Source organism: Mytilus californianus, unplaced genomic scaffold (assembly GCF_021869535.1).
Source record: "Mytilus californianus isolate M0D057914Y unplaced genomic scaffold, xbMytCali1.0.p SCAF_6, whole genome shotgun sequence".
NCBI classification, from domain to species: Eukaryota; Metazoa; Mollusca; class Bivalvia; order Mytilida; family Mytilidae; genus Mytilus; species Mytilus californianus.
The window spans coordinates 2809568-2832242 of NW_026262712.1; the positions used below are offsets into that span (position 1 = coordinate 2809568).

At 33.7% G+C, this 22675-nt stretch overlaps 32 non-coding genes across 32 annotated transcripts; all 32 read left to right on the forward strand.

Annotated features, from left to right (window-relative positions):
- The first annotated feature begins 490 nt into the window (after positions 1-490).
- Positions 491-561, forward strand: Trnag-ccc (transfer RNA glycine (anticodon CCC)). The gene has a single exon. It is a non-coding gene; the product is annotated as a tRNA-Gly (tRNA).
- A 355-nt stretch (positions 562-916) lies between these two features.
- On the forward strand, positions 917-989 carry Trnat-cgu (transfer RNA threonine (anticodon CGU)). Its single transcript has one exon. It is a non-coding gene; the product is annotated as a tRNA-Thr (tRNA).
- A 206-nt stretch (positions 990-1195) lies between these two features.
- Trnag-ccc (transfer RNA glycine (anticodon CCC)) lies at positions 1196-1266 on the forward strand. The gene has a single exon. It is a non-coding gene; the product is annotated as a tRNA-Gly (tRNA).
- Positions 1267-1621: 355 nt separating this feature from the next.
- On the forward strand, positions 1622-1694 carry Trnat-cgu (transfer RNA threonine (anticodon CGU)). The gene has a single exon. It is a non-coding gene; the product is annotated as a tRNA-Thr (tRNA).
- A 206-nt stretch (positions 1695-1900) lies between these two features.
- Trnag-ccc (transfer RNA glycine (anticodon CCC)) lies at positions 1901-1971 on the forward strand. The gene has a single exon. It is a non-coding gene; the product is annotated as a tRNA-Gly (tRNA).
- Positions 1972-4251: 2280 nt separating this feature from the next.
- Trnag-ccc (transfer RNA glycine (anticodon CCC)) lies at positions 4252-4322 on the forward strand. The gene has a single exon. It is a non-coding gene; the product is annotated as a tRNA-Gly (tRNA).
- A 355-nt stretch (positions 4323-4677) lies between these two features.
- On the forward strand, positions 4678-4750 carry Trnat-cgu (transfer RNA threonine (anticodon CGU)). The gene has a single exon. It is a non-coding gene; the product is annotated as a tRNA-Thr (tRNA).
- A 206-nt stretch (positions 4751-4956) lies between these two features.
- Trnag-ccc (transfer RNA glycine (anticodon CCC)) lies at positions 4957-5027 on the forward strand. Its single transcript has one exon. It is a non-coding gene; the product is annotated as a tRNA-Gly (tRNA).
- Positions 5028-5382: 355 nt separating this feature from the next.
- Positions 5383-5455, forward strand: Trnat-cgu (transfer RNA threonine (anticodon CGU)). Its single transcript has one exon. It is a non-coding gene; the product is annotated as a tRNA-Thr (tRNA).
- Positions 5456-5661: 206 nt separating this feature from the next.
- Trnag-ccc (transfer RNA glycine (anticodon CCC)) lies at positions 5662-5732 on the forward strand. Its single transcript has one exon. It is a non-coding gene; the product is annotated as a tRNA-Gly (tRNA).
- Positions 5733-8164: 2432 nt separating this feature from the next.
- Trnat-cgu (transfer RNA threonine (anticodon CGU)) lies at positions 8165-8237 on the forward strand. Its single transcript has one exon. It is a non-coding gene; the product is annotated as a tRNA-Thr (tRNA).
- Positions 8238-8443: 206 nt separating this feature from the next.
- On the forward strand, positions 8444-8514 carry Trnag-ccc (transfer RNA glycine (anticodon CCC)). Its single transcript has one exon. It is a non-coding gene; the product is annotated as a tRNA-Gly (tRNA).
- Positions 8515-8869: 355 nt separating this feature from the next.
- On the forward strand, positions 8870-8942 carry Trnat-cgu (transfer RNA threonine (anticodon CGU)). The gene has a single exon. It is a non-coding gene; the product is annotated as a tRNA-Thr (tRNA).
- A 206-nt stretch (positions 8943-9148) lies between these two features.
- Positions 9149-9219, forward strand: Trnag-ccc (transfer RNA glycine (anticodon CCC)). The gene has a single exon. It is a non-coding gene; the product is annotated as a tRNA-Gly (tRNA).
- A 355-nt stretch (positions 9220-9574) lies between these two features.
- Positions 9575-9647, forward strand: Trnat-cgu (transfer RNA threonine (anticodon CGU)). The gene has a single exon. It is a non-coding gene; the product is annotated as a tRNA-Thr (tRNA).
- Positions 9648-9853: 206 nt separating this feature from the next.
- Trnag-ccc (transfer RNA glycine (anticodon CCC)) lies at positions 9854-9924 on the forward strand. The gene has a single exon. It is a non-coding gene; the product is annotated as a tRNA-Gly (tRNA).
- A 2280-nt stretch (positions 9925-12204) lies between these two features.
- Positions 12205-12275, forward strand: Trnag-ccc (transfer RNA glycine (anticodon CCC)). Its single transcript has one exon. It is a non-coding gene; the product is annotated as a tRNA-Gly (tRNA).
- Positions 12276-12630: 355 nt separating this feature from the next.
- On the forward strand, positions 12631-12703 carry Trnat-cgu (transfer RNA threonine (anticodon CGU)). The gene has a single exon. It is a non-coding gene; the product is annotated as a tRNA-Thr (tRNA).
- Positions 12704-12909: 206 nt separating this feature from the next.
- Positions 12910-12980, forward strand: Trnag-ccc (transfer RNA glycine (anticodon CCC)). Its single transcript has one exon. It is a non-coding gene; the product is annotated as a tRNA-Gly (tRNA).
- A 355-nt stretch (positions 12981-13335) lies between these two features.
- Positions 13336-13408, forward strand: Trnat-cgu (transfer RNA threonine (anticodon CGU)). Its single transcript has one exon. It is a non-coding gene; the product is annotated as a tRNA-Thr (tRNA).
- A 206-nt stretch (positions 13409-13614) lies between these two features.
- Trnag-ccc (transfer RNA glycine (anticodon CCC)) lies at positions 13615-13685 on the forward strand. The gene has a single exon. It is a non-coding gene; the product is annotated as a tRNA-Gly (tRNA).
- Positions 13686-16117: 2432 nt separating this feature from the next.
- Positions 16118-16190, forward strand: Trnat-cgu (transfer RNA threonine (anticodon CGU)). The gene has a single exon. It is a non-coding gene; the product is annotated as a tRNA-Thr (tRNA).
- A 206-nt stretch (positions 16191-16396) lies between these two features.
- Trnag-ccc (transfer RNA glycine (anticodon CCC)) lies at positions 16397-16467 on the forward strand. Its single transcript has one exon. It is a non-coding gene; the product is annotated as a tRNA-Gly (tRNA).
- A 355-nt stretch (positions 16468-16822) lies between these two features.
- Positions 16823-16895, forward strand: Trnat-cgu (transfer RNA threonine (anticodon CGU)). The gene has a single exon. It is a non-coding gene; the product is annotated as a tRNA-Thr (tRNA).
- Positions 16896-17101: 206 nt separating this feature from the next.
- On the forward strand, positions 17102-17172 carry Trnag-ccc (transfer RNA glycine (anticodon CCC)). Its single transcript has one exon. It is a non-coding gene; the product is annotated as a tRNA-Gly (tRNA).
- A 355-nt stretch (positions 17173-17527) lies between these two features.
- Trnat-cgu (transfer RNA threonine (anticodon CGU)) lies at positions 17528-17600 on the forward strand. Its single transcript has one exon. It is a non-coding gene; the product is annotated as a tRNA-Thr (tRNA).
- Positions 17601-17806: 206 nt separating this feature from the next.
- On the forward strand, positions 17807-17877 carry Trnag-ccc (transfer RNA glycine (anticodon CCC)). The gene has a single exon. It is a non-coding gene; the product is annotated as a tRNA-Gly (tRNA).
- Positions 17878-20280: 2403 nt separating this feature from the next.
- Positions 20281-20351, forward strand: Trnag-ccc (transfer RNA glycine (anticodon CCC)). Its single transcript has one exon. It is a non-coding gene; the product is annotated as a tRNA-Gly (tRNA).
- Positions 20352-20706: 355 nt separating this feature from the next.
- Trnat-cgu (transfer RNA threonine (anticodon CGU)) lies at positions 20707-20779 on the forward strand. Its single transcript has one exon. It is a non-coding gene; the product is annotated as a tRNA-Thr (tRNA).
- Positions 20780-20985: 206 nt separating this feature from the next.
- Trnag-ccc (transfer RNA glycine (anticodon CCC)) lies at positions 20986-21056 on the forward strand. Its single transcript has one exon. It is a non-coding gene; the product is annotated as a tRNA-Gly (tRNA).
- Positions 21057-21411: 355 nt separating this feature from the next.
- Positions 21412-21484, forward strand: Trnat-cgu (transfer RNA threonine (anticodon CGU)). Its single transcript has one exon. It is a non-coding gene; the product is annotated as a tRNA-Thr (tRNA).
- Positions 21485-21690: 206 nt separating this feature from the next.
- Positions 21691-21761, forward strand: Trnag-ccc (transfer RNA glycine (anticodon CCC)). The gene has a single exon. It is a non-coding gene; the product is annotated as a tRNA-Gly (tRNA).
- The last annotated feature ends 914 nt before the right edge of the window (positions 21762-22675 follow it).

Sequence of the window (22675 nt, forward strand, 5' to 3'; positions counted from 1 at the left end):
TGATGTTTTTCTATAGAATATGATATATATATGAATACACAAAAGTACATAACAAGACAATTATGTTCGTGAAAAATATTTCACGCATTATATGTATAGTAAATCAAAATATTGAATATGATTCTTTTCAGAGAAAGGACAATAATTGATAACAATGTTTTCATTTATGTGTAAATCTAAACTGTGATATGTATATACCAAGTGTGAATATAATAAAGATAAAAAAAAAAAAGAGCACTGGTCTCGTAAACCAGGGGTCGTGAGTTCGACTCTCACTGGGGGCAGATTTTGCCACCTTTTTACGCAAAACCCCTTGCTTCTTACCAATTTTTGCTCCTATTGCAAGTAACAGTTTTCTCGATTTAATTACAGGTCTGTTGCAAGAATGTTAGATGCATATGACAAGTTTATCTATTTTATGGTGAACAGTTGACAAATTGTAGTATCACAGTGATATAGAAATAGATAAAATTCACTACTTCATATTGAAGCGCCGCTGGTGTAGTGGTATCATGCAAGATTCCCATTCTTGCGACCCGGGTTCGATTCCCGGGCGGCGCAAATTTTTGGCACCTTTTACACTCTTTAAAAATTGAAACACTAATACAGAAAGGATAAGATTTATTTTCTTTTCATGTAGATATTTTGTTTTCCTTGAATGCACCAAGCAGTTAATATGTATATGTATGTTTGATTTCCAACTTATTTATTTAGCTAGGTTAATTGCACTTTCGTTGGTTTTAGCCAAAGCATCATATTATTAATTTTATTGGCTAAATGCATGCTTTCCTTTGAAAAGGAACTGAACAAGATGATTTTTTCTAGTATTCTATCCTGATTTTGGCTTTTTACATCAAATTTAGAAAGAAATCTTGCCTGATGAACATATACTACATTAAGCGAAAGATGCGTCAAAGCCCCTATAGCTCAGTGGTTAGAGCACTGGTCTCGTAAACCAGGGGTCGTGAGTTCGACTCTCACTGGGGGCAGATTTTGCCACCTTTTTACGCAAAACCCCTTGCTTCTTACCAATTTTTGCTCCTATTGCAAGTAACAGTTTTCTCGATTTAATTACAGGTCTGTTGCAAGAATGTTAGATGCATATGACAAGTTTATCTATTTTATGGTGAACAGTTGACAAATTGTAGTATCACAGTGATATAGAAATAGATAAAATTCACTACTTCATATTGAAGCGCCGCTGGTGTAGTGGTATCATGCAAGATTCCCATTCTTGCGACCCGGGTTCGATTCCCGGGCGGCGCAAATTTTTGGCACCTTTTACACTCTTTAAAAATTGAAACACTAATACAGAAAGGATAAGATTTATTTTCTTTTCATGTAGATATTTTGTTTTCCTTGAATGCACCAAGCAGTTAATATGTATATGTATGTTTGATTTCCAACTTATTTATTTAGCTAGGTTAATTGCACTTTCGTTGGTTTTAGCCAAAGCATCATATTATTAATTTTATTGGCTAAATGCATGCTTTCCTTTGAAAAGGAACTGAACAAGATGATTTTTTCTAGTATTCTATCCTGATTTTGGCTTTTTACATCAAATTTAGAAAGAAATCTTGCCTGATGAACATATACTACATTAAGCGAACGATGCGTCAAAGCCCCTATAGCTCAGTGGTTAGAGCACTGGTCTCGTAAACCAGGGGTCGTGAGTTCGACTCTCACTGGGGGCAGATTTTGCCACCTTTTTACGCAAAACCCCTTGCTTCTTACCAATTTTTGCTCCTATTGCAAGTAACAGTTTTCTCGATTTAATTACAGGTCTGTTGCAAGAATGTTAGATGCATATGACAAGTTTATCTATTTTATGGTGAACAGTTGACAAATTGTAGTATCACAGTGATATAGAAATAGATAAAATTCACTACTTCATATTGAAGCGCCGCTGGTGTAGTGGTATCATGCAAGATTCCCATTCTTGCGACCCGGGTTCGATTCCCGGGCGGCGCAAATTTTTGGCACCTTTTACACTCTTTAAAAATTGAAACACTAATACAGAAAGGATAAGATTTATTTTCTTTTCATGTAGATATTTTGTTTTCCTTGAATGCACCAAGCAGTTAATATGTATATGTATGTTTGATTTCCAACTTATTTATTTAGCTAGGTTAATTGCACTTTCGTTGGTTTTAGCCAAAGCATCATATTATTAATTTTATTGGCTAAATGCATGCTTTCCTTTGAAAAGGAACTGAACAAGATGATTTTTTCTAGTATTCTATCCTGATTTTGGCTTTTTACATCAAATTTAGAAAGAAATCTTGCCTGATGAACATATACTACATTAAGCGAACGATGCGTCAAAGCCCCTATAGCTCAGTGGTTAGAGCACTGGTCTCGTAAACCAGGGGTCGGCTTCCGGTTTGTGTTTTGAAGTGGTTACACGTATTTTCTGAGTAGCGAAACATTCTTCTGTTTCTAAGGTTTTGCTCGGATATCCAAGCAGGGAAAGTGGAATATATTTTCGAACCTTGTTTACAGTAAGTGACTTTGAACTATTTAGGAATATTAGTATTTGTAAAGAAGAATTATAGATGAAATGCATCGTGTAGATTTCAAGGCTGGAGGCACCATAAGTTTATTTTATCATTAATAAAATTTTGACAATTAGTTTAAGATGAATATGGATAAGTTACCGAGATTTTTATTGAGTGCCATACGAAGTGCGTGTGAAGAATTTGGTATAATTACATACAGTGTACATGGTGACAATGAAAAAGCAAGAATATCTATAATGTTTACAAAATCTGACAATAAACAGGTTAAGCGCAAATCAGGCGCAGCATTGAGAAGAGACAATAAGCGTTTACGGGAATATAGTGAAAGCAATAGTAAAATACAAGTTACACATTTAGATACATTAGACGATATAACTGTAGAAAACGAAAATGAAATTACGAGTATTAATGATGATGAACCCGGCATGGAATGTGAAAATGAACCCGTTTGTGCCTCTGAATATAATTCAAAACAGTGTAGTGACAATATAGAACGATCGACTGTAAATATAGATAGTGACTTGCCTAACCGGTTTATCGACTTACCTATAAACCAGTTAGATCCAATTATAGATACACATGAAGAGAAGACAATAGTTCCAAAAATAAAACACAATAGAACAGTTACAAATAAGGATAACGGAACGATGATTTATAAGGAAAAGAGTGATATAGATACTGTTAGTTCGACACAACTATTACACGAACGCTTTGGGAAAATAGTTTTTAAAAAAAGTCGAGCTGGCCGAGATTTATTGATTGGAAAGGTTCAAAACAGGAAATTATTGATTGTGTATGAAACGGATAGAATGCATATTAGAACAATGAATGATGATGATTACAACTATGAACATTATGAACAGTTAGTTTTAACTGAATTTGAGGATGTGACCGAAACCATTTTTTGGAACGATACAGCCAACTATGGAATTGAAAAAATGATTAACTATGTGAAACATCATAATTTATAATGTAAATTTTATTTGATATGATAAGTCTAATGTGAGAAAGGGATGAGAGAACCTTGTATGATAGTGTTTTTTTTTTTATTATTGTGTTTTTAATTGATTTAAAAATAATATATAGACAATGCAATGTATTTCCAAGGATCGTGTCATATTTACAAAATTACATCGAATTCATTATTTTGCGTTACTGGAATGGATATACCAGCCGTATATGCGTTATGTGAATCTTTGATTTTTAATAAAGACACTTTTACAATTATGGAAATTATTGACTATAGATATAAGATTAAATAACTATTGATTTGTTTGACAATTCTTTTAAGATTATATTTTAACCCTGTGTGAATAAGAAAAAAAACAAAGAAAAAAAAAACAGGAAAAATCGGAATGATAGTGTAAGAATGAGGAAGCCAAAGAGTATAAGGACTTGATGTTTTCTATTATTTATGTAAATATTGTAAAAATGAGATGATGAGATGATGTTGAATAAATATAAAAGATAAAAAGAGCACTGGTCTCGTAAACCAGGGGTCGTGAGTTCGACTCTCACTGGGGGCAGATTTTGCCACCTTTTTACGCAAAACCCCTTGCTTCTTACCAATTTTTGCTCCTATTGCAAGTAACAGTTTTCTCGATTTAATTACAGGTCTGTTGCAAGAATGTTAGATGCATATGACAAGTTTATCTATTTTATGGTGAACAGTTGACAAATTGTAGTATCACAGTGATATAGAAATAGATAAAATTCACTACTTCATATTGAAGCGCCGCTGGTGTAGTGGTATCATGCAAGATTCCCATTCTTGCGACCCGGGTTCGATTCCCGGGCGGCGCAAATTTTTGCCACCTTTTACACTCTTTAAAAATTGAAACACTAATACAGAAAGGATAAGATTTATTTTCTTTTCATGTAGATATTTTGTTTTCCTTGAATGCACCAAGCAGTTAATATGTATATGTATGTTTGATTTCCAACTTATTTATTTAGCTAGGTTAATTGCACTTTCGTTGGTTTTAGCCAAAGCATCATATTATTAATTTTATTGGCTAAATGCATGCTTTCCTTTGAAAAGGAACTGAACAAGATGATTTTTTCTAGTATTCTATCCTGATTTTGGCTTTTTACATCAAATTTAGAAAGAAATCTTGCCTGATGAACATATACTACATTAAGCGAACGATGCGTCAAAGCCCCTATAGCTCAGTGGTTAGAGCACTGGTCTCGTAAACCAGGGGTCGTGAGTTCGACTCTCACTGGGGGCAGATTTTGCCACCTTTTTACGCAAAACCCCTTGCTTCTTACCAATTTTTGCTCCTATTGCAAGTAACAGTTTTCTCGATTTAATTACAGGTCTGTTGCAAGAATGTTAGATGCATATGACAAGTTTATCTATTTTATGGTGAACAGTTGACAAATTGTAGTATCACAGTGATATAGAAATAGATAAAATTCACTACTTCATATTGAAGCGCCGCTGGTGTAGTGGTATCATGCAAGATTCCCATTCTTGCGACCCGGGTTCGATTCCCGGGCGGCGCAAATTTTTGGCACCTTTTACACTCTTTAAAAATTGAAACACTAATACAGAAAGGATAAGATTTATTTTCTTTTCATGTAGATATTTTGTTTTCCTTGAATGCACCAAGCAGTTAATATGTATATGTATGTTTGATTTCCAACTTATTTATTTAGCTAGGTTAATTGCACTTTCGTTGGTTTTAGCCAAAGCATCATATTATTAATTTTATTGGCTAAATGCATGCTTTCCTTTGAAAAGGAACTGAACAAGATGATTTTTTCTAGTATTCTATCCTGATTTTGGCTTTTTACATCAAATTTAGAAAGAAATCTTGCCTGATGAACATATACTACATTAAGCGAACGATGCGTCAAAGCCCCTATAGCTCAGTGGTTAGAGCACTGGTCTCGTAAACCAGGGGTCGTGAGTTCGACTCTCACTGGGGGCAGATTTTGCCACCTTTTTACGCAAAACCCCTTGCTTCTTACCAATTTTTGCTCCTATTGCAAGTAACAGTTTTCTCGATTTAATTACAGGTCTGTTGCAAGAATGTTAGATGCATATGACAAGTTTATCTATTTTATGGTGAACAGTTGACAAATTGTAGTATCACAGTGATATAGAAATAGATAAAATTCACTACTTCATATTGAAGCGCCGCTGGTGTAGTGGTATCATGCAAGATTCCCATTCTTGCGACCCGGGTTCGATTCCCGGGCGGCGCAAATTTTTGGCACCTTTTACACTCTTTAAAAATTGAAACACTAATACAGAAAGGATAAGATTTATTTTCTTTTCATGTAGATATTTTGTTTTCCTTGAATGCACCAAGCAGTTAATATGTATATGTATGTTTGATTTCCAACTTATTTATTTAGCTAGGTTAATTGCACTTTCGTTGGTTTTAGCCAAAGCATCATATTATTAATTTTATTGGCTAAATGCATGCTTTCCTTTGAAAAGGAACTGAACAAGATGATTTTTTCTAGTATTCTATCCTGATTTTGGCTTTTTACATCAAATTTAGAAAGAAATCTTGCCTGATGAACATATACTACATTAAGCGAACGATGCGTCAAAGCCCCTATAGCTCAGTGGTTAGAGCACTGGTCTCGTAAACCAGGGGTGGGCTTCCGGTTTGTGTTTTGAAGTGGTTACACGTATTTTCTGAGTAGCGAAACATTCTTCTGTTTCTAAGGTTTTGCTCGGATATCCAAGCAGGGAAAGTGGAATATATTTTCGAACCTTGTTTACAGTAAGTGACTTTGAACTATTTAGGAATATTAGTATTTGTAAAGAAGAATTATAGATGAAATGCATCGTGTAGATTTCAAGGCTGGAGGCACCATAAGTTTATTTTATCATTAATAAAATTTTGACAATTAGTTTAAGATGAATATGGATAAGTTACCGAGATTTTTATTGAGTGCCATACGAAGTGCGTGTGAAGAATTTGGTATAATTACATACAGTGTACATGGTGACAATGAAAAAGCAAGAATATCTATAATGTTTACAAAATCTGACAATAAACAGGTTAAGCGCAAATCAGGCGCAGCATTGAGAAGAGACAATAAGCGTTTACGGGAATATAGTGAAAGCAATAGTAAAATACAAGTTACACATTTAGATACATTAGACGATATAACTGTAGAAAACGAAAATGAAATTACGAGTATTAATGATGATGAACCCGGCATGGAATGTGAAAATGAACCCGTTTGTGCCTCTGAATATAATTCAAAACAGTGTAGTGACAATATAGAACGATCGACTGTAAATATAGATAGTGACTTGCCTAACCGGTTTATCGACTTACCTATAAACCAGTTAGATCCAATTATAGATACACATGAAGAGAAGACAATAGTTCCAAAAATAAAACACAATAGAACAGTTACAAATAAGGATAACGGAACGATGATTTATAAGGAAAAGAGTGATATAGATACTGTTAGTTCGACACAACTATTACACGAACGCTTTGGGAAAATAGTTTTTAAAAAAAGTCGAGCTGGCCGAGATTTATTGATTGGAAAGGTTCAAAACAGGAAATTATTGATTGTGTATGAAACGGATAGAATGCATATTAGAACAATGAATGATGATGATTACAACTATGAACATTATGAACAGTTAGTTTTAACTGAATTTGAGGATGTGACCGAAACCATTTTTTGGAACGATACAGCCAACTATGGAATTGAAAAAATGATTAACTATGTGAAACATCATAATTTATAATGTAAATTTTATTTGATATGATAAGTCTAATGTGAGAAAGGGATGAGAGAACCTTGTATGATAGTGTTTTTTTTTTATTATTGTGTTTTTAATTGATTTAAAAATAATATATAGACAATGCAATGTATTTCCAAGGATCGTGTCATATTTACAAAATTACATCGAATTCATTATTTTGCGTTACTGGAATGGATATACCAGCCGTATATGCGTTATGTGAATCTTTGATTTTTAATAAAGACACTTTTACAATTATGGAAATTATTGACTATAGATATAAGATTAAATAACTATTGATTTGTTTGACAATTCTTTTAAGATTATATTTTAACCCTGTGTGAATAAGAAAAAAAACAAAGAAAAAAAAAACAGGAAAAATCGGAATGATAGTGTAAGAATGAGGAAGCCAAAGAGTATAAGGACTTGATGTTTTCTATTATTTATGTAAATATTGTAAAAATGAGATGATGAGATGATGTTGAATAAATATAAAAGATAAAAAAAAAAAAATGCAAGATTCCCATTCTTGCGACCCGGGTTCGATTCCCGGGCGGCGCAAATTTTTGGCACCTTTTACACTCTTTAAAAATTGAAACACTAATACAGAAAGGATAAGATTTATTTTCTTTTCATGTAGATATTTTGTTTTCCTTGAATGCACCAAGCAGTTAATATGTATATGTATGTTTGATTTCCAACTTATTTATTTAGCTAGGTTAATTGCACTTTCGTTGGTTTTAGCCAAAGCATCATATTATTAATTTTATTGGCTAAATGCATGCTTTCCTTTGAAAAGGAACTGAACAAGATGATTTTTTCTAGTATTCTATCCTGATTTTGGCTTTTTACATCAAATTTAGAAAGAAATCTTGCCTGATGAACATATACTACATTAAGCGAACGATGCGTCAAAGCCCCTATAGCTCAGTGGTTAGAGCACTGGTCTCGTAAACCAGGGGTCGTGAGTTCGACTCTCACTGGGGGCAGATTTTGCCACCTTTTTACGCAAAACCCCTTGCTTCTTACCAATTTTTGCTCCTATTGCAAGTAACAGTTTTCTCGATTTAATTACAGGTCTGTTGCAAGAATGTTAGATGCATATGACAAGTTTATCTATTTTATGGTGAACAGTTGACAAATTGTAGTATCACAGTGATATAGAAATAGATAAAATTCACTACTTCATATTGAAGCGCCGCTGGTGTAGTGGTATCATGCAAGATTCCCATTCTTGCGACCCGGGTTCGATTCCCGGGCGGCGCAAATTTTTGGCACCTTTTACACTCTTTAAAAATTGAAACACTAATACAGAAAGGATAAGATTTATTTTCTTTTCATGTAGATATTTTGTTTTCCTTGAATGCACCAAGCAGTTAATATGTATATGTATGTTTGATTTCCAACTTATTTATTTAGCTAGGTTAATTGCACTTTCGTTGGTTTTAGCCAAAGCATCATATTATTAATTTTAATGGCTAAATGCATGCTTTCCTTTGAAAAGGAACTGAACAAGATGATTTTTTCTAGTATTCTATCCTGATTTTGGCTTTTTACATCAAATTTAGAAAGAAATCTTGCCTGATGAACATATACTACATTAAGCGAACGATGCGTCAAAGCCCCTATAGCTCAGTGGTTAGAGCACTGGTCTCGTAAACCAGGGGTCGTGAGTTCGACTCTCACTGGGGGCAGATTTTGCCACCTTTTTACGCAAAACCCCTTGCTTCTTACCAATTTTTGCTCCTATTGCAAGTAACAGTTTTCTCGATTTAATTACAGGTCTGTTGCAAGAATGTTAGATGCATATGACAAGTTTATCTATTTTATGGTGAACAGTTGACAAATTGTAGTATCACAGTGATATAGAAATAGATAAAATTCACTACTTCATATTGAAGCGCCGCTGGTGTAGTGGTATCATGCAAGATTCCCATTCTTGCGACCCGGGTTCGATTCCCGGGCGGCGCAAATTTTTGGCACCTTTTACACTCTTTAAAAATTGAAACACTAATACAGAAAGGATAAGATTTATTTTCTTTTCATGTAGATATTTTGTTTTCCTTGAATGCACCAAGCAGTTAATATGTATATGTATGTTTGATTTCCAACTTATTTATTTAGCTAGGTTAATTGCACTTTCGTTGGTTTTAGCCAAAGCATCATATTATTAATTTTATTGGCTAAATGCATGCTTTCCTTTGAAAAGGAACTGAACAAGATGATTTTTTCTAGTATTCTATCCTGATTTTGGCTTTTTACATCAAATTTAGAAAGAAATCTTGCCTGATGAACATATACTACATTAAGCGAACGATGCGTCAAAGCCCCTATAGCTCAGTGGTTAGAGCACTGGTCTCGTAAACCAGGGGTCGTGAGTTCGACTCTCACTGGGGGCAGATTTTGCCACCTTTTTACGCAAAACCCCTTGCTTCTTACCAATTTTTGCTCCTATTGCAAGTAACAGTTTTCTCGATTTAATTACAGGTCTGTTGCAAGAATGTTAGATGCATATGACAAGTTTATCTATTTTATGGTGAACAGTTGACAAATTGTAGTATCACAGTGATATAGAAATAGATAAAATTCACTACTTCATATTGAAGCGCCGCTGGTGTAGTGGTATCATGCAAGATTCCCATTCTTGCGACCCGGGTTCGATTCCCGGGCGGCGCAAATTTTTGGCACCTTTTACACTCTTTAAAAATTGAAACACTAATACAGAAAGGATAAGATTGATTTTCTTTTCATGTAGATATTTTGTTTTCCTTGAATGCACCAAGCAGTTAATATGTATATGTATGTTTGATTTCCAACTTATTTATTTAGCTAGGTTAATTGCACTTTCGTTGGTTTTAGCCAAAGCATCATATTATTAATTTTATTGGCTAAATGCATGCTTTCCTTTGAAAAGGAACTGAACAAGATGATTTTTTCTAGTATTCTATCCTGATTTTGGCTTTTTACATCAAATTTAGAAAGAAATCTTGCCTGATGAACATATACTACATTAAGCGAACGATGCGTCAAAGCCCCTATAGCTCAGTGGTTAGAGCACTGGTCTCGTAAACCAGGGGTCGGCTTCCGGTTTGTGTTTTGAAGTGGTTACACGTATTTTCTGAGTAGCGAAACATTCTTCTGTTTCTAAGGTTTTGCTCGGATATCCAAGCAGGGAAAGTGGAATATATTTTCGAACCTTGTTTACAGTAAGTGACTTTGAACTATTTAGGAATATTAGTATTTGTAAAGAAGAATTATAGATGAAATGCATCGTGTAGATTTCAAGGCTGGAGGCACCATAAGTTTATTTTATCATTAATAAAATTTTGACAATTAGTTTAAGATGAATATGGATAAGTTACCGAGATTTTTATTGAGTGCCATACGAAGTGCGTGTGAAGAATTTGGTATAATTACATACAGTGTACATGGTGACAATGAAAAAGCAAGAATATCTATAATGTTTACAAAATCTGACAATAAACAGGTTAAGCGCAAATCAGGCGCAGCATTGAGAAGAGACAATAAGCGTTTACGGGAATATAGTGAAAGCAATAGTAAAATACAAGTTACACATTTAGATACATTAGACGATATAACTGTAGAAAACGAAAATGAAATTACGAGTATTAATGATGATGAACCCGGCATGGAATGTGAAAATGAACCCGTTTGTGCCTCTGAATATAATTCAAAACAGTGTAGTGACAATATAGAACGATCGACTGTAAATATAGATAGTGACTTGCCTAACCGGTTTATCGACTTACCTATAAACCAGTTAGATCCAATTATAGATACACATGAAGAGAAGACAATAGTTCCAAAAATAAAACACAATAGAACAGTTACAAATAAGGATAACGGAACGATGATTTATAAGGAAAAGAGTGATATAGATACTGTTAGTTCGACACAACTATTACACGAACGCTTTGGGAAAATAGTTTTTAAAAAAAGTCGAGCTGGCCGAGATTTATTGATTGGAAAGGTTCAAAACAGGAAATTATTGATTGTGTATGAAACGGATAGAATGCATATTAGAACAATGAATGATGATGATTACAACTATGAACATTATGAACAGTTAGTTTTAACTGAATTTGAGGATGTGACCGAAACCATTTTTTGGAACGATACAGCCAACTATGGAATTGAAAAAATGATTAACTATGTGAAACATCATAATTTATAATGTAAATTTTATTTGATATGATAAGTCTAATGTGAGAAAGGGATGAGAGAACCTTGTATGATAGTGTTTTTTTTTTTATTATTGTGTTTTTAATTGATTTAAAAATAATATATAGACAATGCAATGTATTTCCAAGGATCGTGTCATATTTACAAAATTACATCGAATTCATTATTTTGCGTTACTGGAATGGATATACCAGCCGTATATGCGTTATGTGAATCTTTGATTTTTAATAAAGACACTTTTACAATTATGGAAATTATTGACTATAGATATAAGATTAAATAACTATTGATTTGTTTGACAATTCTTTTAAGATTATATTTTAACCCTGTGTGAATAAGAAAAAAAACAAAGAAAAAAAAAACAGGAAAAATCGGAATGATAGTGTAAGAATGAGGAAGCCAAAGAGTATAAGGACTTGATGTTTTCTATTATTTATGTAAATATTGTAAAAATGAGATGATGAGATGATGTTGAATAAATATAAAAGATAAAAAGAGCACTGGTCTCGTAAACCAGGGGTCGTGAGTTCGACTCTCACTGGGGGCAGATTTTGCCACCTTTTTACGCAAAACCCCTTGCTTCTTACCAATTTTTGCTCCTATTGCAAGTAACAGTTTTCTCGATTTAATTACAGGTCTGTTGCAAGAATGTTAGATGCATATGACAAGTTTATCTATTTTATGGTGAACAGTTGACAAATTGTAGTATCACAGTGATATAGAAATAGATAAAATTCACTACTTCATATTGAAGCGCCGCTGGTGTAGTGGTATCATGCAAGATTCCCATTCTTGCGACCCGGGTTCGATTCCCGGGCGGCGCAAATTTTTGCCACCTTTTACACTCTTTAAAAATTGAAACACTAATACAGAAAGGATAAGATTTATTTTCTTTTCATGTAGATATTTTGTTTTCCTTGAATGCACCAAGCAGTTAATATGTATATGTATGTTTGATTTCCAACTTATTTATTTAGCTAGGTTAATTGCACTTTCGTTGGTTTTAGCCAAAGCATCATATTATTAATTTTATTGGCTAAATGCATGCTTTCCTTTGAAAAGGAACTGAACAAGATGATTTTTTCTAGTATTCTATCCTGATTTTGGCTTTTTACATCAAATTTAGAAAGAAATCTTGCCTGATGAACATATACTACATTAAGCGAACGATGCGTCAAAGCCCCTATAGCTCAGTGGTTAGAGCACTGGTCTCGTAAACCAGGGGTCGTGAGTTCGACTCTCACTGGGGGCAGATTTTGCCACCTTTTTACGCAAAACCCCTTGCTTCTTACCAATTTTTGCTCCTATTGCAAGTAACAGTTTTCTCGATTTAATTACAGGTCTGTTGCAAGAATGTTAGATGCATATGACAAGTTTATCTATTTTATGGTGAACAGTTGACAAATTGTAGTATCACAGTGATATAGAAATAGATAAAATTCACTACTTCATATTGAAGCGCCGCTGGTGTAGTGGTATCATGCAAGATTCCCATTCTTGCGACCCGGGTTCGATTCCCGGGCGGCGCAAATTTTTGGCACCTTTTACACTCTTTAAAAATTGAAACACTAATACAGAAAGGATAAGATTTATTTTCTTTTCATGTAGATATTTTGTTTTCCTTGAATGCACCAAGCAGTTAATATGTATATGTATGTTTGATTTCCAACTTATTTATTTAGCTAGGTTAATTGCACTTTCGTTGGTTTTAGCCAAAGCATCATATTATTAATTTTATTGGCTAAATGCATGCTTTCCTTTGAAAAGGAACTGAACAAGATGATTTTTTCTAGTATTCTATCCTGATTTTGGCTTTTTACATCAAATTTAGAAAGAAATCTTGCCTGATGAACATATACTACATTAAGCGAACGATGCGTCAAAGCCCCTATAGCTCAGTGGTTAGAGCACTGGTCTCGTAAACCAGGGGTCGTGAGTTCGACTCTCACTGGGGGCAGATTTTGCCACCTTTTTACGCAAAACCCCTTGCTTCTTACCAATTTTTGCTCCTATTGCAAGTAACAGTTTTCTCGATTTAATTACAGGTCTGTTGCAAGAATGTTAGATGCATATGACAAGTTTATCTATTTTATGGTGAACAGTTGACAAATTGTAGTATCACAGTGATATAGAAATAGATAAAATTCACTACTTCATATTGAAGCGCCGCTGGTGTAGTGGTATCATGCAAGATTCCCATTCTTGCGACCCGGGTTCGATTCCCGGGCGGCGCAAATTTTTGGCACCTTTTACACTCTTTAAAAATTGAAACACTAATACAGAAAGGATAAGATTTATTTTCTTTTCATGTAGATATTTTGTTTTCCTTGAATGCACCAAGCAGTTAATATGTATATGTATGTTTGATTTCCAACTTATTTATTTAGCTAGGTTAATTGCACTTTCGTTGGTTTTAGCCAAAGCATCATATTATTAATTTTATTGGCTAAATGCATGCTTTCCTTTGAAAAGGAACTGAACAAGATGATTTTTTCTAGTATTCTATCCTGATTTTGGCTTTTTACATCAAATTTAGAAAGAAATCTTGCCTGATGAACATATACTACATTAAGCGAACGATGCGTCAAAGCCCCTATAGCTCAGTGGTTAGAGCACTGGTCTCGTAAACCAGGGGTGGGCTTCCGGTTTGTGTTTTGAAGTGGTTACACGTATTTTCTGAGTAGCGAAACATTCTTCTGTTTCTAAGGTTTTGCTCGGATATCCAAGCAGGGAAAGTGGAATATATTTTCGAACCTTGTTTACAGTAAGTGACTTTGAACTATTTAGGAATATTAGTATTTGTAAAGAAGAATTATAGATGAAATGCATCGTGTAGATTTCAAGGCTGGAGGCACCATAAGTTTATTTTATCATTAATAAAATTTTGACAATTAGTTTAAGATGAATATGGATAAGTTACCGAGATTTTTATTGAGTGCCATACGAAGTGCGTGTGAAGAATTTGGTATAATTACATACAGTGTACATGGTGACAATGAAAAAGCAAGAATATCTATAATGTTTACAAAATCTGACAATAAACAGGTTAAGCGCAAATCAGGCGCAGCATTGAGAAGAGACAATAAGCGTTTACGGGAATATAGTGAAAGCAATAGTAAAATACAAGTTACACATTTAGATACATTAGACGATATAACTGTAGAAAACGAAAATGAAATTACGAGTATTAATGATGATGAACCCGGCATGGAATGTGAAAATGAACCCGTTTGTGCCTCTGAATATAATTCAAAACAGTGTAGTGACAATATAGAACGATCGACTGTAAATATAGATAGTGACTTGCCTAACCGGTTTATCGACTTACCTATAAACCAGTTAGATCCAATTATAGATACACATGAAGAGAAGACAATAGTTCCAAAAATAAAACACAATAGAACAGTTACAAATAAGGATAACGGAACGATGATTTATAAGGAAAAGAGTGATATAGATACTGTTAGTTCGACACAACTATTACACGAACGCTTTGGGAAAATAGTTTTTAAAAAAAGTCGAGCTGGCCGAGATTTATTGATTGGAAAGGTTCAAAACAGGAAATTATTGATTGTGTATGAAACGGATAGAATGCATATTAGAACAATGAATGATGATGATTACAACTATGAACATTATGAACAGTTAGTTTTAACTGAATTTGAGGATGTGACCGAAACCATTTTTTGGAACGATACAGCCAACTATGGAATTGAAAAAATGATTAACTATGTGAAACATCATAATTTATAATGTAAATTTTATTTGATATGATAAGTCTAATGTGAGAAAGGGATGAGAGAACCTTGTATGATAGTGTTTTTTTTTTATTATTGTGTTTTTAATTGATTTAAAAATAATATATAGACAATGCAATGTATTTCCAAGGATCGTGTCATATTTACAAAATTACATCGAATTCATTATTTTGCGTTACTGGAATGGATATACCAGCCGTATATGCGTTATGTGAATCTTTGATTTTTAATAAAGACACTTTTACAATTATGGAAATTATTGACTATAGATATAAGATTAAATAACTATTGATTTGTTTGACAATTCTTTTAAGATTATATTTTAACCCTGTGTGAATAAGAAAAAAAACAAAGAAAAAAAAAACAGGAAAAATCGGAATGATAGTGTAAGAATGAGGAAGCCAAAGAGTATAAGGACTTGATGTTTTCTATTATTTATGTAAATATTGTAAAAATGAGATGATGAGATGATGTTGAATAAATATAAAAGATAAAAAAAAAAAAATGCAAGATTCCCATTCTTGCGACCCGGGTTCGATTCCCGGGCGGCGCAAATTTTTGGCACCTTTTACACTCTTTAAAAATTGAAACACTAATACAGAAAGGATAAGATTTATTTTCTTTTCATGTAGATATTTTGTTTTCCTTGAATGCACCAAGCAGTTAATATGTATATGTATGTTTGATTTCCAACTTATTTATTTAGCTAGGTTAATTGCACTTTCGTTGGTTTTAGCCAAAGCATCATATTATTAATTTTATTGGCTAAATGCATGCTTTCCTTTGAAAAGGAACTGAACAAGATGATTTTTTCTAGTATTCTATCCTGATTTTGGCTTTTTACATCAAATTTAGAAAGAAATCTTGCCTGATGAACATATACTACATTAAGCGAACGATGCGTCAAAGCCCCTATAGCTCAGTGGTTAGAGCACTGGTCTCGTAAACCAGGGGTCGTGAGTTCGACTCTCACTGGGGGCAGATTTTGCCACCTTTTTACGCAAAACCCCTTGCTTCTTACCAATTTTTGCTCCTATTGCAAGTAACAGTTTTCTCGATTTAATTACAGGTCTGTTGCAAGAATGTTAGATGCATATGACAAGTTTATCTATTTTATGGTGAACAGTTGACAAATTGTAGTATCACAGTGATATAGAAATAGATAAAATTCACTACTTCATATTGAAGCGCCGCTGGTGTAGTGGTATCATGCAAGATTCCCATTCTTGCGACCCGGGTTCGATTCCCGGGCGGCGCAAATTTTTGGCACCTTTTACACTCTTTAAAAATTGAAACACTAATACAGAAAGGATAAGATTTATTTTCTTTTCATGTAGATATTTTGTTTTCCTTGAATGCACCAAGCAGTTAATATGTATATGTATGTTTGATTTCCAACTTATTTATTTAGCTAGGTTAATTGCACTTTCGTTGGTTTTAGCCAAAGCATCATATTATTAATTTTAATGGCTAAATGCATGCTTTCCTTTGAAAAGGAACTGAACAAGATGATTTTTTCTAGTATTCTATCCTGATTTTGGCTTTTTACATCAAATTTAGAAAGAAATCTTGCCTGATGAACATATACTACATTAAGCGAACGATGCGTCAAAGCCCCTATAGCTCAGTGGTTAGAGCACTGGTCTCGTAAACCAGGGGTCGTGAGTTCGACTCTCACTGGGGGCAGATTTTGCCACCTTTTTACGCAAAACCCCTTGCTTCTTACCAATTTTTGCTCCTATTGCAAGTAACAGTTTTCTCGATTTAATTACAGGTCTGTTGCAAGAATGTTAGATGCATATGACAAGTTTATCTATTTTATGGTGAACAGTTGACAAATTGTAGTATCACAGTGATATAGAAATAGATAAAATTCACTACTTCATATTGAAGCGCCGCTGGTGTAGTGGTATCATGCAAGATTCCCATTCTTGCGACCCGGGTTCGATTCCCGGGCGGCGCAAATTTTTGGCACCTTTTACACTCTTTAAAAATTGAAACACTAATACAGAAAGGATAAGATTTATTTTCTTTTCATGTAGATATTTTGTTTTCCTTGAATGCACCAAGCAGTTAATATGTATATGTATGTTTGATTTCCAACTTATTTATTTAGCTAGGTTAATTGCACTTTCGTTGGTTTTAGCCAAAGCATCATATTATTAATTTTATTGGCTAAATGCATGCTTTCCTTTGAAAAGGAACTGAACAAGATGATTTTTTCTAGTATTCTATCCTGATTTTGGCTTTTTACATCAAATTTAGAAAGAAATCTTGCCTGATGAACATATACTACATTAAGCGAACGATGCGTCAAAGCCCCTATAGCTCAGTGGTTAGAGCACTGGTCTCGTAAACCAGGGGTCGTGAGTTCGACTCTCACTGGGGGCAGATTTTGCCACCTTTTTACGCAAAACCCCTTGCTTCTTACCAATTTTTGCTCCTATTGCAAGTAACAGTTTTCTCGATTTAATTACAGGTCTGTTGCAAGAATGTTAGATGCATATGACAAGTTTATCTATTTTATGGTGAACAGTTGACAAATTGTAGTATCACAGTGATATAGAAATAGATAAAATTCACTACTTCATATTGAAGCGCCGCTGGTGTAGTGGTATCATGCAAGATTCCCATTCTTGCGACCCGGGTTCGATTCCCGGGCGGCGCAAATTTTTGGCACCTTTTACACTCTTTAAAAATTGAAACACTAATACAGAAAGGATAAGATTGATTTTCTTTTCATGTAGATATTTTGTTTTCCTTGAATGCACCAAGCAGTTAATATGTATATGTATGTTTGATTTCCAACTTATTTATTTAGCTTGGTTAATTGCACTTTCGTTGGTTTTAGCCAAAGCATCATATTATTAATTTTATTGGCTAAATGCATGCTTTCCTTTGAAAAGGAACTGAACAAGATGATTTTTTCTAGTATTCTATCCTGATTTTGGCTTTTTACAACAAATTTAGAAAGAAATTTTGCCTGATGAACATATACTACATTAAGCGAATGATGCGTCAAAGCCCCTATAGCTCAGTGGTTAGAGCACTGGTCTCGTGGATCTGGTCGAGTGGACCTTTACATGACAGGACGTTGTTTTTGTGTACTGTGAAAATATTACTCTATTATAAGTTATTGCTCGGATTACCAAGCTGAAATATGGAATATTAACATTCTAACTTGTTTTAGAAGTAAGTTCTTTTCATTGATATTGAAAAACCGTCGTTTGTAACTGTTTGAAATATTGTAAATATTGTTAGATTGAAAGAGGCTACCCGAGGGTGAATTGTAATACTGTTTTGAATTAGATCTACAATGGAGAAACTTCCATCTTTATTGATGAGTACTATAGAAAATGCATGCGAACAATTTCGGAATATCACATTTACTGTTCATGGTGAAAATGACAGAGCTCGTATATCTATAGTTTTTACAAATCAAGATAGCAATAAAAGTAAAAGGAAATCAAATTCTACCGTCAATCGTGACAAAAAACGGATGAAAGAATATAACAATGATAATGTAAATATTTCTAATATTGAGAATCATACAGATCTGATTTGTTCAGATAGTTCATCTGATAATAATCAAATACCGAGTGGAAAGGTATCGACAAATACCTCAGATATAATGGACTTTGAAGATAACCCGTCTGAGGCCTCAGCTACTACAGGTAACATTGAAATTATAGAAAGTCCAAATATAGAACTGTCTATCGATACAGGTAATGAATTGTCTATGTCATCAACCTGTGTAACGAGTAAAATTGTAAACAATGTAAATAAAAGTAAAGAAAGACTATCTGTTGATAGAATTGAAAAGAATAAGTGTACAGTAGGAGAAGAAAATTTAGTAACAAAATTTACAATTAGTGAAAAGGATAATAGTGATATTGTATCTACTCCGTCAACATGTGATAAATTGAAAGAACATGATAATACCGTACAAGAAAGTAGACTTATTAGTAAACTTGTTTTGAAACAAAACCGATGTGGTATGGACATATTAATTGGAAGAACGCAAAGAGGACGTCTGATATTATTTCATATGGCCCATAAAGAGTTTGAAGTTGTCCTTCGCGGAGAACGAGATTACCGTTTATTCAACAAAGTGCTAAACGAGGATTTTCAAGATGTAAGAACAACAAAACTAATGACTGATGCAGTGAGTGAAGGAATACTAGAGATGGGGAAAATTGTGAAAATTAAAAAACTGTAACTTTTTATAAGTATTTTGTAATTTGCTTTTGTAGTGAGAAAGTGTGTATGTTTCTGTGAGAAAATGGAAAAAAGGGTTTTGCTGAATAATGATAATTATATTGTGATGTTGTTTGCTTGTCTTATTTTTTTCGATAATTGACTTGATATTTAATACTTTTGATTTTATTTGCCTGGTGGAATGGAGACCAGCCCTGTGCGAACCATTATTTCGATTGTATCAATTTTCGTCATATGTCGGACAATAAGACTGTACAAACACTTAACTCTTTGATTATTTCTTTGTATTCAGTGTAAGCTTTTTATAATTTTGAATGTATGAGCTGAATGGTTGATTAGAAAGAGATTGAATATAATAATAGGGATATGATGTTTTTTCTATAGAAAATGATATATATATAAGAATATGAGTATACACAAATTGATCATCAGACAATCATGTTCGTGACAAATATTTCACGCAATATAGCTAATGTTTTATTTATGATTCATTTCAGAGAAAGGACAATAACTAATGACAATGTTTTTATTTTTGTGTAATTGAAACTGTGATATGTATATACAAATTGTGAATATAATAAAGATAAAAAAAAAAGAGCACTGGTCTCGTAAACCAGGGGTCGTGAGTTCGACTCTCACTGGGGGCAGATTTTGCCACCTTTTTACGCAAAACCCCTTGCTTCTTACCAATTTTTGCTCCTATTGCAAGTAACAGTTTTCTCGATTTAATTACAGGTCTGTTGCAAGAATGTTAGATGCATATGACAAGTTTATCTATTTTATGGTGAACAGTTGACAAATTGTAGTATCACAGTGATATAGAAATAGATAAAATTCACTACTTCATATTGAAGCGCCGCTGGTGTAGTGGTATCATGCAAGATTCCCATTCTTGCGACCCGGGTTCGATTCCCGGGCGGCGCAAATTTTTGCCACCTTTTACACTCTTTAAAAATTGAAACACTAATAAAGAAAGGATAAGATTTATTTTCTTTTCATGTAGATATTTTGTTTTCCTTGAATGCACCAAGCAGTTAATATGTATATGTATGTTTGATTTCCAACTTATTTATTTAGCTAGATTAATTGCACTTTCGTTGGTTTTAGCCAAAGCATCATATTATTAATTTTATTGGCTAAATGCATGCTTTCCTTTGAAAAGGAACTGAACAAGATGATTTTTTCTAGTATTCTATCCTGATTTTGGCTTTTTACATCAAATTTAGAAAGAAATTTTGCCTGATGAACATATACTACATTAAGCGAACGATGCGTCAAAGCCCCTATAGCTCAGTGGTTAGAGCACTGGTCTCGTAAACCAGGGGTCGTGAGTTCGACTCTCACTGGGGGCAGATTTTGTCACCTTTTTACGCAAAACCCCTTGCTTCTTACCAATTTTTGCTCCTATTGCAAGTAACAGTTTTCTCGATTTAATTACAGGTCTGTTGCAAGAATGTTAGATGCATATGACAAGTTTATCTATTTTATGGTGAACAGTTGACAAATTGTAGTATCACAGTGATATAGAAATAGATAAAATTCACTACTTCATATTGAAGCGCCGCTGGTGTATTGGTATCATGCAAGATTCCCATTCTTGCGACCCGGGTTCGATTCCCGGGCGGCGCAAATTTTTGGCACCTTTTACACTCTTTAAAAATTGAAACACTAATAAAGAAAGGATAAGATTTATTTTCTTTTCATGTAGATATTTTGTTTTCCTTGAATGCACCAAGCAGTTAATATGTATATGTATGTTTGATTTCCAACTTATTTATTTAGCTAGGTTAATTGCACTTTCGTTGGTTTTAGCCAAAGCATCATATTATTAATTTTATTGGCTAAATGCATGCTTTCCTTTGAAAAGGAACTGAACAAGATGATTTTTTCTAGTATTCTATCCTGATTTTGGCTTTTTACATCAAATTTAGAAAGAAATTTTGCCTGATGAACATATACTACATTAAGCGAACGATGCGTCAAAGCCCCTATAGCTCAGTGGTTAGAGCACTGGTCTCGTAAACCAGGGGTCGTGAGTTCGACTCTCACTGGGGGCAGATTTTGTCACCTTTTTACGCAAAACCCCTTGCTTCTTACCAATTTTTGCTCCTATTGCAAGTAACAGTTTTCTCGATTTAATTACAGGTCTGTTGCAAGAATGTTAGATGCATATGACAAGTTTATCTATTTTATGGTGAACAGTTGACAAATTGTAGTATCACAGTGATATAGAAATAGATAAAATTCACTACTTCATATTGAAGCGCCGCTGGTGTATTGGTATCATGCAAGATTCCCATTCTTGCGACCCGGGTTCGATTCCCGGGCGGCGCAAATTTTTGGCACCTTTTACACTCTTTAAAAATTGAAACACTAATAAAGAAAGGATAAGATTTATTTTCTTTTCATGTAGATATTTTGTTTTCCTTGAATGCACCAAGCAGTTAATATGTATATGTATGTTTGATTTCCAACTTATTTATTTAGCTAGGTTGCACTTTCGTTGGTTTTAGCCAAAGCATCATATTATTAATTTTATTGGCTAAATGCATGCTTTCCTTTGAAAAGGAACTGAACAAGATGATTTTTTCTAGTATTCTATCCTGATTTTGGCTTTTTACATCAAATTTAGAAAGAAATTTTGCCTGATGAACATATACTACATTAAGCGAACGATGCGTCAAAGCCCCTATAGCTCAGTGGTTAGAGCACTGGTCTCGGGGTGGTCGAGTGGACCTTTAAGTGACCGGACGTTGTGTTTATGTCTAAGGAAATAATTACTATGTTATAAGTGATTGCTCGGATTTCCAAGCATATTTTCGGAATATAAACATTCTAACTTGTATCAGAAGTAAGTTTTTTTCTTTAATTGTGACAAAACTGTCATTTGTAATGTTTTACATTATTGTAAACATTGTCGTATAGAAAGAGGCTACCGGAGGGTGAAATATTTTATAATGGAAAGACTTCCATCTTTATTGATGAGTACCATAGAAAATGCTTGTGAACAATTTCGAAATATCACATTTACTGTGCATGGTGAAAATGACAGAGCACGTATTTCTATAATGTTTGCGAATGAAGATAGCAATAAAAGTAAACGAAAGTCGAATTCAACTGTCAATCGTGACAAAAAACGAAGGAAAGAATATAACAATAGTGTTGAAAGTGTGTCGAATATTGAAAATCATACCGAAGTGATTCATTCGGATTGTGCATTTGAAAGTAATCAAATACGGGACGAAACG